Source organism: Lutjanus erythropterus, chromosome 8, assembly GCF_056507025.1.
Source record: "Lutjanus erythropterus isolate fLutEry1 chromosome 8, fLutEry1.hap2, whole genome shotgun sequence".
NCBI lineage: Eukaryota > Metazoa > Chordata > Actinopteri > Lutjaniformes > Lutjanidae > Lutjanus > Lutjanus erythropterus.
This window is the reverse complement of record NC_139324.1, coordinates 31,414,037-31,426,815: the sequence shown is the minus strand read 5'-3', so window position 1 is coordinate 31,426,815 and position 12,779 is coordinate 31,414,037. Positions and strand designations below refer to the sequence as shown.

Below are 12,779 nucleotides of genomic sequence, written 5' to 3'. Positions count from 1 at the left end.
ATATGAACCTGATGGGTTCAGTAGTATGTGAGATTAGCTGTGGTCAAAACGGAGAGTAGCTCTTGCCCCGCTGGTTGGATCACAGACACGGAAATGACAGGTCACGTAATCAGAACTCTACGTTTCATGGCAAACAGACTGTAGAAGCAAAGCAGCAACACTGTGTTAGTTTTTTCAATAATGTTAACCATTTTGATTTTTGAAAATACAGTTGCCCTTTGTGGTGCTTCCTACGTACTTTCATTGAGAGGTGCTTGCTGACCAGCTGCTGATAGAGCTAAGTTCATGGACTCCACACGGTCCTGTCATGCTGAGCAAGCTGACCTCTGCCAGCTTCCGGCCAGAGAAGGTCAGGAGAAGCTAATCTGTGTTGATGGCACTGACCAGTACATCATTACACCACCTCTCTGGAATTAATTACCTCCACTTATTTTAATTAAACACAGCCAACTCCAGCTATTGGCAGCAAATTTAACTGGGATTCCAAGCAGCTATAATCAACACTCTCTGGCAAGACACGGCAGATGATTTGTTAGACAATCAGATGCCTCAATGATGCCTCTTGAGGTGTTTTCACATTTGCAGACTTTATTATCAACCCGACTGGTTTTAACCATGAAGGGCTCACTTGCGAATAGGAAGCCAATACAGCGAAAAGAAAAAAAAGATTAATAATTCAAGAGGCTGTAATTGTCATCACTAAAGTTCTTTTGCTTACGTGTGCAGAACAATCAAAAGTGTTCGGGAGATGAAGGCTGATGTTATTGAGAGGCAGCAGCCCTGGTGGTGTGTTAATAGTAGCAAAGCCGAGCAGAAGCTGCTGCAGTCAAAGCAAAGTATTCCTTTAAAGCCTCTGGAAACTCAATCCCACAACAGTCTTCTAACCATGTAATTTGTTTTATTGGTTTCATGTACATAATACTAAGCAACTAAGAAGTATTAGAAAATAGTTTTAATCCAAATTTGAATTATTGTCATTTAAGGTTTTGTTCACTTCTCTGTATTGGTTTGAATTGGGCAGATATTTATTACAAAAATTACGCAGTTAATTCCCCAAACCAATGATGAAAAAAAAAACCTCACGTCAGTTGCTATGTTTTCATAGCAACATAGTGCAAAATAGTCCAAGGTGATGTCTTCAAATGTCATGTTTTGTCAGATAAAGTTACTAAGTTTAATGTCATAATAAAGAAAGAAAAGTGGGAAATCTCCATATTTTGGAGGCTGAAAAGAGCATTTTCTGTTTGCTTAGCTTCTGGGTTGGCTCTCCTGAGTTATAAACATTTAATTATACTCGAATCTTTGTGGATGAACTTTGATCAAATATGCATTTTTACAATTTATACGATTTCTTTTTCAAGACGCTTTAAGGCAACAGAATGAATGTATGAAATGTTTCAGAAATCAAATATAAAACAAGGAAAGATGAGATCAAATAATCAAGACAGTAAAAGAGAAATCTAACGAAGGACTATCAATGATTTTCTACCTTGAGCTCTTTCAAGAGTATAAAAACTCCCTGCACACCTCAGTGACCTCCCTCTTTTATCCTCGGCAAGCAATTCACTGAGCACTTTGAAAACACTGCAGTACAAATGTTGTGAACATACTGTACTTATGCAGGAAAATGAATAAAAGAAAATACGCTGTGAGAGCCAGTTCTGTATCGTTTGGAGACAATTCGGCTATCAGGAGAGGCCTCTGTGTGTTTTACTGTGAGCGTGATTGGACCAGAGAGAGGCCATATTGAGCTATGGTGCTGTGGAGGGGTGGTGGTCCTTAACTGCCATCCAACTCTCACGCTAAGCCTGCCTCCACCAGATGGGCACAGACAGGGTGAGGGATCAAAGGCACACACACAGGTAGGTGAATGGGCAGCAAAGAATTTACACGAGAGAGCTGATGGAAGCAGAACAAAAGCCTTGCTGGGCGGAAGAATGTGGTGCACGGAGCAGAGTGAATTTTGTGATGTGTCCTTGAAGTGGGGCATGTGGCTTGTTTGGTCAGCAGATCTCCCTGGCGCCAGTGCCCGCTGCACTGCCCTGCTCTGCTCTGCTCTCCACTGCACATGCCATCTCTCTCCCGCAGCAAGGACGTATCCAGTGTCACCTGGCACCCATTACGACGAAGACCATATTCTGAATCCGAGGACCTATTAAGCAAAACGATGCACACGCCTTCATTCATCTAAAAAATGTCCTTGTCTAAGAGCTACCAGGCACACCTTGCGGCCAACCACAGAGCGCAGTGGTCTTTCTGTGGCAGGATGAACAGGATGGAGGCCCGGCTGGAGGCTGGCACCATTGCTCTACTGTTGTCTTAGCAAAGGGCCAAGTTTCAGGCCCAACTTCCTTCCTCTATACCAGGCCAATTCATTTAAGTTTCTAGAAGGGCCGGATTTGAACAAAAGCAAAGTGCCAATAGGCTGGACGTTTACATTTCCTATGTCTGACCTTTAAAGTAATTTAAATGTGTAAAAGAATGCTCCTTTTTTATTTTTTCTCCACTTTATTAGTTTTCACAACTGGAAAATAAACATTAGTGTAGACTTAAGTAAAATGACAGGTTTAATTTAGGGCTGCAATGTCTCTAAGTGAAAAATGCCCATCCCATTTCGAGGTAATGTCTTGTTTTGTCAGTCTAAAACCCAAAGATATTCATTTCACTATGATAATAAATAGAGAAATGTATAAAATATCCATATCTGAGAGGCTAAAAACAGCATTCTCTGCCATTTTTGCATAAAAAAAAATACTTTACTCATTAATCAATTATCAAAATACTTCAGTGATTAAAGAGCGTCGACGTTGTTAAGGACAGGGATCCAAAAGGTTAAGGGAGCTCAACCACAGGAGACTAATGACAGCAGAAAAGTCCAGAGACATACAGTATACACAGCCAGTTTAGCCTGTAGTAGTTTAAGGATTAAGAGTCAGTGGTCCTCATATTTATTTTATTTTGGCCAAGTTATAGCAAACTGTGTTACCTTAGACAGGATGAAAATGTATGATTTCTAAAAACTGTGTGTGTTGACCAGTGCAAAAGTCCAAGATCTGGGGCTGTAATGTATTTATTAGCCTCATAAAGAACAGATAGAGGCTTTGATATACTGGTGCCAGCGGTTATATTTAATGAATACTTATACTCAAAATAAATACAGATAGCAATTATCTCTGTTCATTTGATTTTAACACATTTATAATCAGTTGAGAGGTTGTTAACTACTCGTTTAGCCTGCAAACATTGTCGGTGGTTGATGTCCTTAAAGATTAAGGCATTGCACTTCACTGAAATCGTGAACATATTGAAACAAATGATGAGGAGTCAATTTAGCTTTTGCTGCATATTTTGCTGAGAAATTAAGTGCAATCTGTCTGCATAATTTGTCTTGGACAGTAAACAAGGGTTCATTTCTGACCAGAGTGATGAAACGTCCAACATGTCAGTCAGGCTTTACTCATTCGCTGAGACTTTTAGCTTTTGTTCTTTACTCACACAGTATATTGGAAAATGCTGCTGTCTGTCACACGCTGCGGACTATGAGAGTGTGGCAGTGTAATCAAATTGTGCAGCGATTTGTGCCATCAATTTTAACCGTAGCAATAAAGCACTGTACGCGATAAAACACTGCTGAAATAGCACCAGTAAGTCAGTGAAACTGCATGGTTGAATCAGTTGAAGGAAAATGAAATGTCATATTTTTGGCATGCATGCAGAGAGGCGGGGGAAAACTTTTTTTTTATCTCAAGTTTCTGAACAAACTTTAAAATCCTACTGAGCAGAAAGCCTTCACAGTATTTCCACAGGGACATACAAAGTAGCTGGGAAACAAGCATTACTAAACCAGTGCTCATAACAAAATATAAAACATGGAACTACAGAAAAAAATTATAAGTTGATAAAGTAATACAGGAACTCTTTTGCTAATTTACTCATCTTAAAAGTCACTTGTCGAATACACATATGGTAGACTTTTAAAATTCTCCTGCGCTGTTTGGGTTTCTTGACAGATTGTGCCATTGCTCTTTCCATTTTAAGACATCATCATGATTTTGATAATCACTTAATCAGTCTGACTAGTTTTTTAAGAAAAAAAACCTCTATATTCTCTGATTCCAGCTTCTTAAATGTGAATATTTCCTGGTTTATTTACCCCTTTATGACAGTAAACTGAATATCTTTGGGTTGTGAGCAAAATAAGACATTTGAGAAAGTAATCTTGGGCTTTGGGAAACACTGATCAACATTTTTCGCTATTCTCTGACAATTTATAGATCAAACAACTTGAGTTGCAGGAATTAATCAATGGATTGAATATCCATGATGGGTTTGAGTCATTTTTAAGAAAAACATGTTTATTTCTTTGATTTCAGCTTTTTAAATGTGAATATTTTCTGGTTTCTTTACTCCTCTAAACTGAATATCTTTGAGTTGGGGACAAAACAAGACATTTGAGAACATCGTCTTTGGGAAACAGATATCAATATTTTTCACCATTCTATGGACTAAACAACTAATTGATTACTGGAGAAAATGATCAACAGATTGATTGATTGATAATGAAAATAATCGTTACAGAAACAACTTGAAAAATACGTCTGAGCACTCCACATGTTTGGACCTAATTTTCAACTGGCAAGATTGTGACAGGATTAATTAATCAATTAATCAATAAAATTATAGACCAATTAATCAACAACAGGAATAATTTTTAGTTGCTATCCTAAAAATGATCCTTGAAGTCACTTGTAGATATTTAATGTTTCTTAAATAAGATGCATTCTTCAGGTTTGTTGACAAGATTGTGCCATTGTTCTTTTGATTTGAAAAACATTATTGATTAGTTGATGGTTTCAGACAATAGATCAGCTGATAATGGTATTGCTGGGGGAAGTCTGGAGACTCATCCACACTTGAATAAAGAAAGAAAAAAAGGCATTTTTCAACATATTACATTCCCACGGTGCAATCCGTTAAATATTCATGGCTCCTATAAAGACAGAGACAGGATGTTGAAGAGCACTATAAAGAAAACAAACAGGATCTGTGGTTTGTACTTAATAAATGGAAAGAAGGGCTTTCATGATCCATCCAGAGACACCAGCAAAAAGTAGATGGACCAAACAAGCGCACGCTCTCGTGTGCACAGACAGGCAGAAGCATATGAGAGCAGCACAAGAATCTGAAGCTCTACTCTGCTCGGAGGCACACCCTTGAAATATTTATGACCCTCCACGTTCTATCCTCACTCCACTATGGCAGGGGCACAGCAGAGCTGCCTCTTTATCTCCAAACTGGACTTTATAGCAGCTCCAGCAGCTAGCTAGCTCGCTCCAAGGCTCAACATTCTTCTCTTCTGGATCCTGTTACAGGGTGAACCAGCAGCCGTGTACAAAGGTCCTGCAGTAATCTCCCTAAATCCCGCAGTGTTCTCAAAGCTCTTAATGTACAATGTGATTCTACATTCGTCAAATGTTTGGTTTTGCTTAACAATGGGCTGAACAAGCTGGGTGAGGCCCGGTGGACGTTCTTCCTTCATGACTTGGTGGTGGGAGTGAGTGACCACAGAGAGGAATGAGTCAGGACCAGTGAGCCGTCGTTCACTGCACGAGGTGGTCTTTCCTTAACTAACTCTGCGGGCCAACTCACTGGGGTTTCCTGTACACTCATGCTTTCCAAAAAGAGCTTTTATGAAACCACCAAAGCTATCCACTAACCCCACCTAGTATGCAGGCCTACGAGCTTGATTGTATAATAGGCCTATAAAACACGTTATTGTGGGATGCTTCTGTTGGATGAAAATCAGAGATTTTTAAAGCTTTTTAAGGGGGAAAACTATACCATTAATGTCCCTGCGTTTTTGAGATTGAATTATAAAATTAGTACTGTAATGATTAATCAATCAAATGAATCACCAACTATGTTGATAATCAATTGATTGGTTTAAGTATTTTTTTTTAAGAAAAAAAGTCAAACTTCTGATGATTTCACCTTCTTAAATGTAAATATTTCCTGGTTTCTTTGCTCCTTCATGACAGTAAACTGAATATTTTTGGGTTGTGGACAAAATAAGAAATTTGAGGACATCATCTTGTGCTTTGGGAAACAATGATCAACATTGTTCTACATTTTATAGATCAAACAACTAATCGATTAATCTAGAAAATAATCGACAAAATTATCTTTGGTTGCAGCCCCACTCATGGAAGCAGAAACCAAATTGTTTGTTTTACATATTGTGGTTGTCCTACAGAAGCCTTTGACAGCTGTCAAATGCAAAAATGATTAACAGCAAATTGACGCTCCCTTTTTCGCTCTGTTTTCCAATAACAGTTGAGCAAGCTTGACATTTCTTCTTTTTCCTGTACTTAGGGGACTCCCTAAAAAACGTAGTATTTGCCATGATGGCCATGGTTTTGCAGAACGTAGAGGTGTGCATTTCAGCAAGGTCATGGACGAGCTCCCTTACTGTCTCAGCCTGTGCTGTGAGTATGCAAAAAAAAAAAAAGCTATATTGAGTGCCAAAGTATAGCCTAATTTCATTTCTAAAACTTGGATCTCATCAATATATTTTAGCCCCATTTAGTTCAGGGTTGTAGCTCAGGGTAAACTCAGTTTATCCACATCTTTGAAATGAGGCTGCCAGTTTACTCACCTATTTTCAAATCAACTGTATCAATCAATCACTCTCTAATTATTGTGAAACAGGCAAACAAAAATAGCTACACTGGCTCAGAATAGAAATTTCAAGGGGAGGCCCTGCGGTTGTAGCACTGTTGTCACAGAAGCCAGTTTCAACTTAACATGTTTCCTTGATCTCTGATGACATATCACAGTCATTTTATGATTTATTACAGAAAATATATTACAGGTTTCTCCTCCATGTGACCTTTCAATCCACATGAAAGACTGATTTAAAGTTACAGTGTTGTATTACCAGCAATAAAATACACAGCAGTGATCTGCCTGGTCACCTCTTTACCTACAGGTACAGTGAATAAAGTCCCACCTTATCTTTGTGATTAGATAAGGTGGGATTTAATGATCTCCATGGGGAAATTGGGTCATTGCAGGAGCAGACACGAGGATATAAATAACAGGAAGAACAAATGAAAACAGTGTCAAGTATCATTAAATTAATCTGATAATCTGATTTATAATAGAGAACATTTTCATTAAGCATTTGCAGAGCATAGCAGCTGCGGCTGCAGGATCTTCCTCCAAACATGTAAAACCTGCTACAAACCCAGCAACCATTCTCAAACAACCATAAACAAGCCAGGCACCACTTAAGCTACCAAAAACCTGCAATGCTGCTCTGTAAATGTTTGCTGAATGGCAGCAGGCAAAACAAGCGCAATGACCAACCAGGGGTCTGGCAGTTTCCCAGCAAACACCAGCAGTGGACTAAAAATGACTTTGTAATCAGAGGGTTTAGAGAGCAAACAAAGGAGGAGGGAAGAAAACCAGGGAATGATAGAGTGAGCCTATGAATTACTCAGCAGACGCGTCTCTCCCCCTTTCCTCCTTGCAGGAGATAATGGGGATCATTCGTCTTCTTGCCCTCCTTTACGCCCCATCTTTTGGCCACTCATCTGCATCCAGGTCAGCTGAGAAATACCACAGGCCCTTTCCAATAACTGTGGTGTGTAGAATTTGGTAGGCGGGGATGTCTGTCTGCAAGCATTGTCGGGAAGAACAACAACGACCCGTCTCACAAAGCAAAATTGCTGGACTGCACTGACTAAAGGCCCTAAAAACCCATTTTCTCAATCAACTACTTACTACCAGTCCTCCATGAAAACAAAAGTTGTTTAGATTTAGATTTTTTAAAGTTCCCATGAATTAGCTGATGGATACTTATTCGTCATGTACTTCCCATAAAACAGGCAGCTAGGGAGGGACTTGTTGCAGACACTGATTGGTGTTTATAGTGACCAGCAGCGCTGTGGGTTACGCCTTCTAAGTGGTCCAGGAATGTAACACTATGAGGGAGAGCAAACTTATTAGCTGACTCTTCCTGGACTGGGACCAAAACAGCCTCCCCGACCAACAGTTTGATGACAGGAAATAGGCTACAGTACCAAGGGTGTCTTGCTGGGTTTGACTCCAAGCACCCCAGGGCTGAGTCACAGTTAACTGAGCTAACAACAGTTAGCATTTAGCTAACTCGCTTTAGCAACAAGTAAAGGTACCTTTCCATAAGAAAACTCCATAAAGGAACTCTGTACTGTGTTCCCTGTCTGTCTCAGAGGCTGTGCTCATCCCAGTGACCGGTCATGTTCATGGGAGGCTGCTGAGCCTGGTTCTGATCCCTGCTAACAGCAGCTAACAGTTACAGTTACTTTAGCAACAAATAAGCTCCATCAGGAAAGCTCTGTAATTAAATGAACTGAGCAGCCAAAGGACATCTGAGGGGGGACTAGAAAATATTTTTACACAAAGTATGACCCAGTTTCAAGCAAATCAGAGAATTAAGTTATAAAGTTGTGCTTCTTCTTTTTTGTTGTGTTTTCCAAGAAACACTGCACTCCCTCCAGTGAATGGATGTACTCGCCTTCAATGCTACACTGCATCATAAGCTTGAAAGCATTTCATTTGAACCAACTTTGAAAAATACTTAAATACCTTTAAAAATATCTCGAAATATCTACAAAATTACTTTTTTGTCATTGTTGAGCCAGATACTGGTGTAGGTGACGAATAGCACAGTATAGGCCAAGATCGCCTGGAGAGGGTAGTCCAGCTCGACTCCCCTCAGTTTGTTTGCAGAATGCAATCGACCCCACCATCCAAAATAACCTGCTTACACATTACCTGATAATTCTAATAGTCGAATGTGCCGTCTAAAGAATGAGTGTCGTGAGAGAGTGTGATGGTATGCACCGATCAGAGTCCATCTCTGATGGTGTAATAAGATGAATCAGGATATAGTTCTACAGTCACAGTCTAGATGCTCTCTGGAACTGGATATTTTCTTCATGTAAAGATCAAATAAGTCACTCCCTGGCGTTCAAAAATGAGTACCACTGTCCAAATAAAGAGTTGGAGCTATAGATGGTATGTTAAATAGGTTGAAGCAATCATCTCCCCCCGCCCCCTCCTCCTCAAACTCAAACAGGTTGCCTGCAGGCCTGTAGTCACATAATCTCGTTTCTTGTTCACAGAATAGGTTGTTGCTCCACATTCCATTTATCAGAATGGAACTAGGAAAAATGTCATTCTCTTACAGAACACATTATACCAGGAACAGTCTGCAAAAGGCCTAAAACTTGGACTCTCTGCTGCCACTATGGCCTTATCTCATATTGATTGTAACTGTTTTTAACTACATTGTAATTTTAGCAGTTTTTATTTATTTACTTTATTCTATTTTGTCACTTCACTATATGTATTTTATTATCTTTTTCATAGTGTGTTTATTATCTTATTTATTAACTTGTTTTTACAGTCAGCTGTTTTGTTCTGCATGCACTGTTGTACAAAATGACACTAGTGTAAAAGAGGGTGCTTCCTCAATGATCTTTTGAGGCAAAATAAAGGTTTAATAATAATAATAATAACAGTTTGTCAGTGTAAAGCTAACTCTGTTATCCCAAAAACAAAAGCCAACTGCTCTGAAAATGCACACTTGGAGTTCAATTATAAATATCTTCTCCTTCTAAAAGATTATTAATGATTTCTTGCAGTTCATAAACAGACATTCTCTCATTCAGCAAACGTTCGACATGAATTTTAGCTCCATGTAAAGTAAATAAACTTGAAACAATCAGTGCGACCAAAACAAAAACAGACATTCAGCGCTGGAATGGAAATTTTAAATGAGAACATATTGGTTGCAGCAAATTCATTTCTGATGACATATCATCGTCATTTCATGATTTGGTAAAGTAAATATATTACATACTTCTCCTTCAACAAACACTGGTATTAACCACATCAACACAGTGAAAACAATTAGCAATACACAAAGCCTGTGCTCCAAAATTAAAAAGTAAAAAAAGGAAGAGGGGGATGTGTTTCCTGGTAATATTTCTGACCAATGAGAACAGCTTGTTTGCACATGGCATTTGTTTACAACACTTGGAAAACTCTTTAATGTTGCCCTGTAGACACAACCAAACAAAGGGGCAAATAAGTCCCTCAAACGGAACAAAGGAAACCAACTAAAGGTCTGGAAACAACCTAAGAAATAAAACCAGAGCAGGATAAGATGAAAATAAATGCATCTCTAGAGGAAACACCATTTATTATGACCACAACAAGAGTGCACAGATTGTTTATTTCACACATCAGCAGGCCAAACATGCTGACGCTGGAATATTATCGAACTGAGCTGCTGAATTGTCCTGAACTCATGTTATTCCAATGGCTGCTGCTGCTAAACTGCTTAAGAAAACATACATGACACATCTATTCAACTTCATGAATAATACAGTGTTCCCGCACACTCACACACACCTACACTGCCTGGCACACTCATGCATACTAAAAAACTGGGATGTGTCTCTCAGTGGGACATAGCTGACTTTAAATCCATATGAGAATAGCTCATTGAGAAGGATAGAAAAACCTGCAGCATTGTCAGGCTCTCATCTCCTTCCAATAAAACAAGTCGTCTATTCTATCCTGAGACAGGATGCGACGGGAGGAGGCAACCGAAGGGCATCATTGCGAGGTGAAGAGTTCACATCGGCATACAGGAATAGGATTTGAGAATGGAAAAACGAGGTTGATTTCTCTTTACCCTAAAGACAATGACAGTCTCTTCTTTGATCAGGGAGAAAATAGAGAAAACATGGAGGTGTGGAGTCACAGAGAGAGGCAGTGAAAGGGAGAGACGATGGGTGAAAACAGAGCATGCTAGGAGAAGCAAAGCCAGAAAGAGAAGCAGAAGGCAGCGGAGTCAGAGGAGACGCTGCTATCAGAGCTCCAACATGGCAGGATGTGACATGTGGAGAGCAGGAAGAGGAAACCGGACAGATATAGATTAATTTGGTAGCCGCTCCTGAAAACATGTCTATCCCATTAGGGGCCTCAGTGGCAGTTAATGTGCTTATCAAAGCGTACACCTTTGCTCTGTTCCTAACCCCGGTGTGGCGCTACTGCAGGCAGCCAAGATGGACACAGAAAAGACTTTTTACTTTAACTACAGGTCAGGAGGTTTTCTCCTATTTCAAGTTCTAGGACTAAACTCTTTGCATCGAGAAGAGTTTCTCCAGAGTTGGCAAGAAACAGGGTCAAACCCTGGGGTCAAATCCTGAATCTAATCAGACTAAATGTAGGTCATTAATTAGTATGACTGTACCACAGTCAGATAATTTTTCCATGTGAGAACCGCTCAAATAAAAGGAGAACAGTTAAACAATGAGTCTCATTGAACTGACAAAAAAAAAAGCTTTGCGAACAACAAGCGCCCTCTTATTTACAGTGCACTGAAACTCTACTTTTAAGGATTTCAAGTCATCAGGAGGATGAGCTTAGCTTTATTTACTTTGTACAGTGATGAGGGAGAACAGTTAGGCCTAAATGTTAAGTCCCTCTAGCACCAACCACGAAGACAAAAGAACAGTTGTTGGACATGTCATGCAGGTTTCAGTCGACAGGTGGCACACATACAGTCAATTTAATGTTTTATCTTCAAAAAGGACCATGAGAAGGTAAAGTCTATTAGGACAGATTAAGTATTAAGATTTTACGACACTCAGTTGCATAAATGTTGCATTCAGTATTTTGTCATATCAGTAAACACTGGTTTCTTATCATACAAGAGGTGGGTATAGTGAAAGGACATGCTGTATTCTTTTGGGTATTCAGTGGGTTTTATTCTCTATCAAAACATATGATTTTGATTTTACATAACCTTATGTTTGGAAAATTAGATTTTCATTAGAGCCTGATGCATATGCTGGTTTAACAAATATTATCAGCCAGATGTTGGCTTATCACAACCATTACTTTTTTTAATAGAACATAATGCAAACTGTTTAAATTTGTTAGCTTTATATACAACATTCTGCATATATTTGATCCTTTTTCTTCAGATTCAATAAACACACAATTCAGGTCTAGTACAACACATGTATTTTGGACTATTGGTGTTTTTTATAGTTATTTATAATTATTAAAAGGAGCGGTGAAAGTTTACGTGACCTGAAAAAATTTTGGACTTGGGATGTTAATGATTAATCATGAATTGATTACTTGCTATTAAGAATGTAACCGATTAAAAATGCATTAAATTATACTTAATCAATAGTCTAGAAATGGTAGTAATTGCACCTTATTCCACTCTGTTTTGTAGTGGATCCATGTGTTGAATAAGGAAACTGAAACTTGAAATGAAAATAAGAGAAAAAATAAGAATCAAATGTATGTTTTGTTTCTTGTTAAGTGTTATCAATTATGATCAATCGATTTTTGGAGTTTTCAACTATTGGTTAAGGAAAATGCTCAAAATTTGCATCCTATTTTTTACAAAAAAGTTTATTTTTTAACTGTAAAACATCCTGCATCCATTACATATCTTTGTCTCAAGCGTTAACTTTTGAGGGATCATTGCAAAAAATGTGTTTTTATGTATATATTCTATATACTGTAGCCAATATTATATTCTACATGAAGAACACTGGCTGATACATCTATACTGGAATGTTCTTTTACACCACAAGTATTGCTATCAGCCCCAAAAATCCAGTCAGACCCTAATTTGAATACTTTTTATCGACCTGCAAATGCAAGATCTCCATGTTCAAACACCTCTCTTAGCTGTTTCTCTA

General features: G+C 38.7%; 1 protein-coding gene across 4 annotated transcripts in view; it reads right to left on the bottom strand.

The window, feature by feature from the left end:
- The window catches only part of LOC146323077 (disco-interacting protein 2 homolog A-like), a 127,220-nt gene that overhangs the window by 112,898 nt on the left and 1,543 nt on the right, over window positions 1-12,779 (bottom strand). The gene's annotated exons all lie outside the window — the stretch shown is intronic.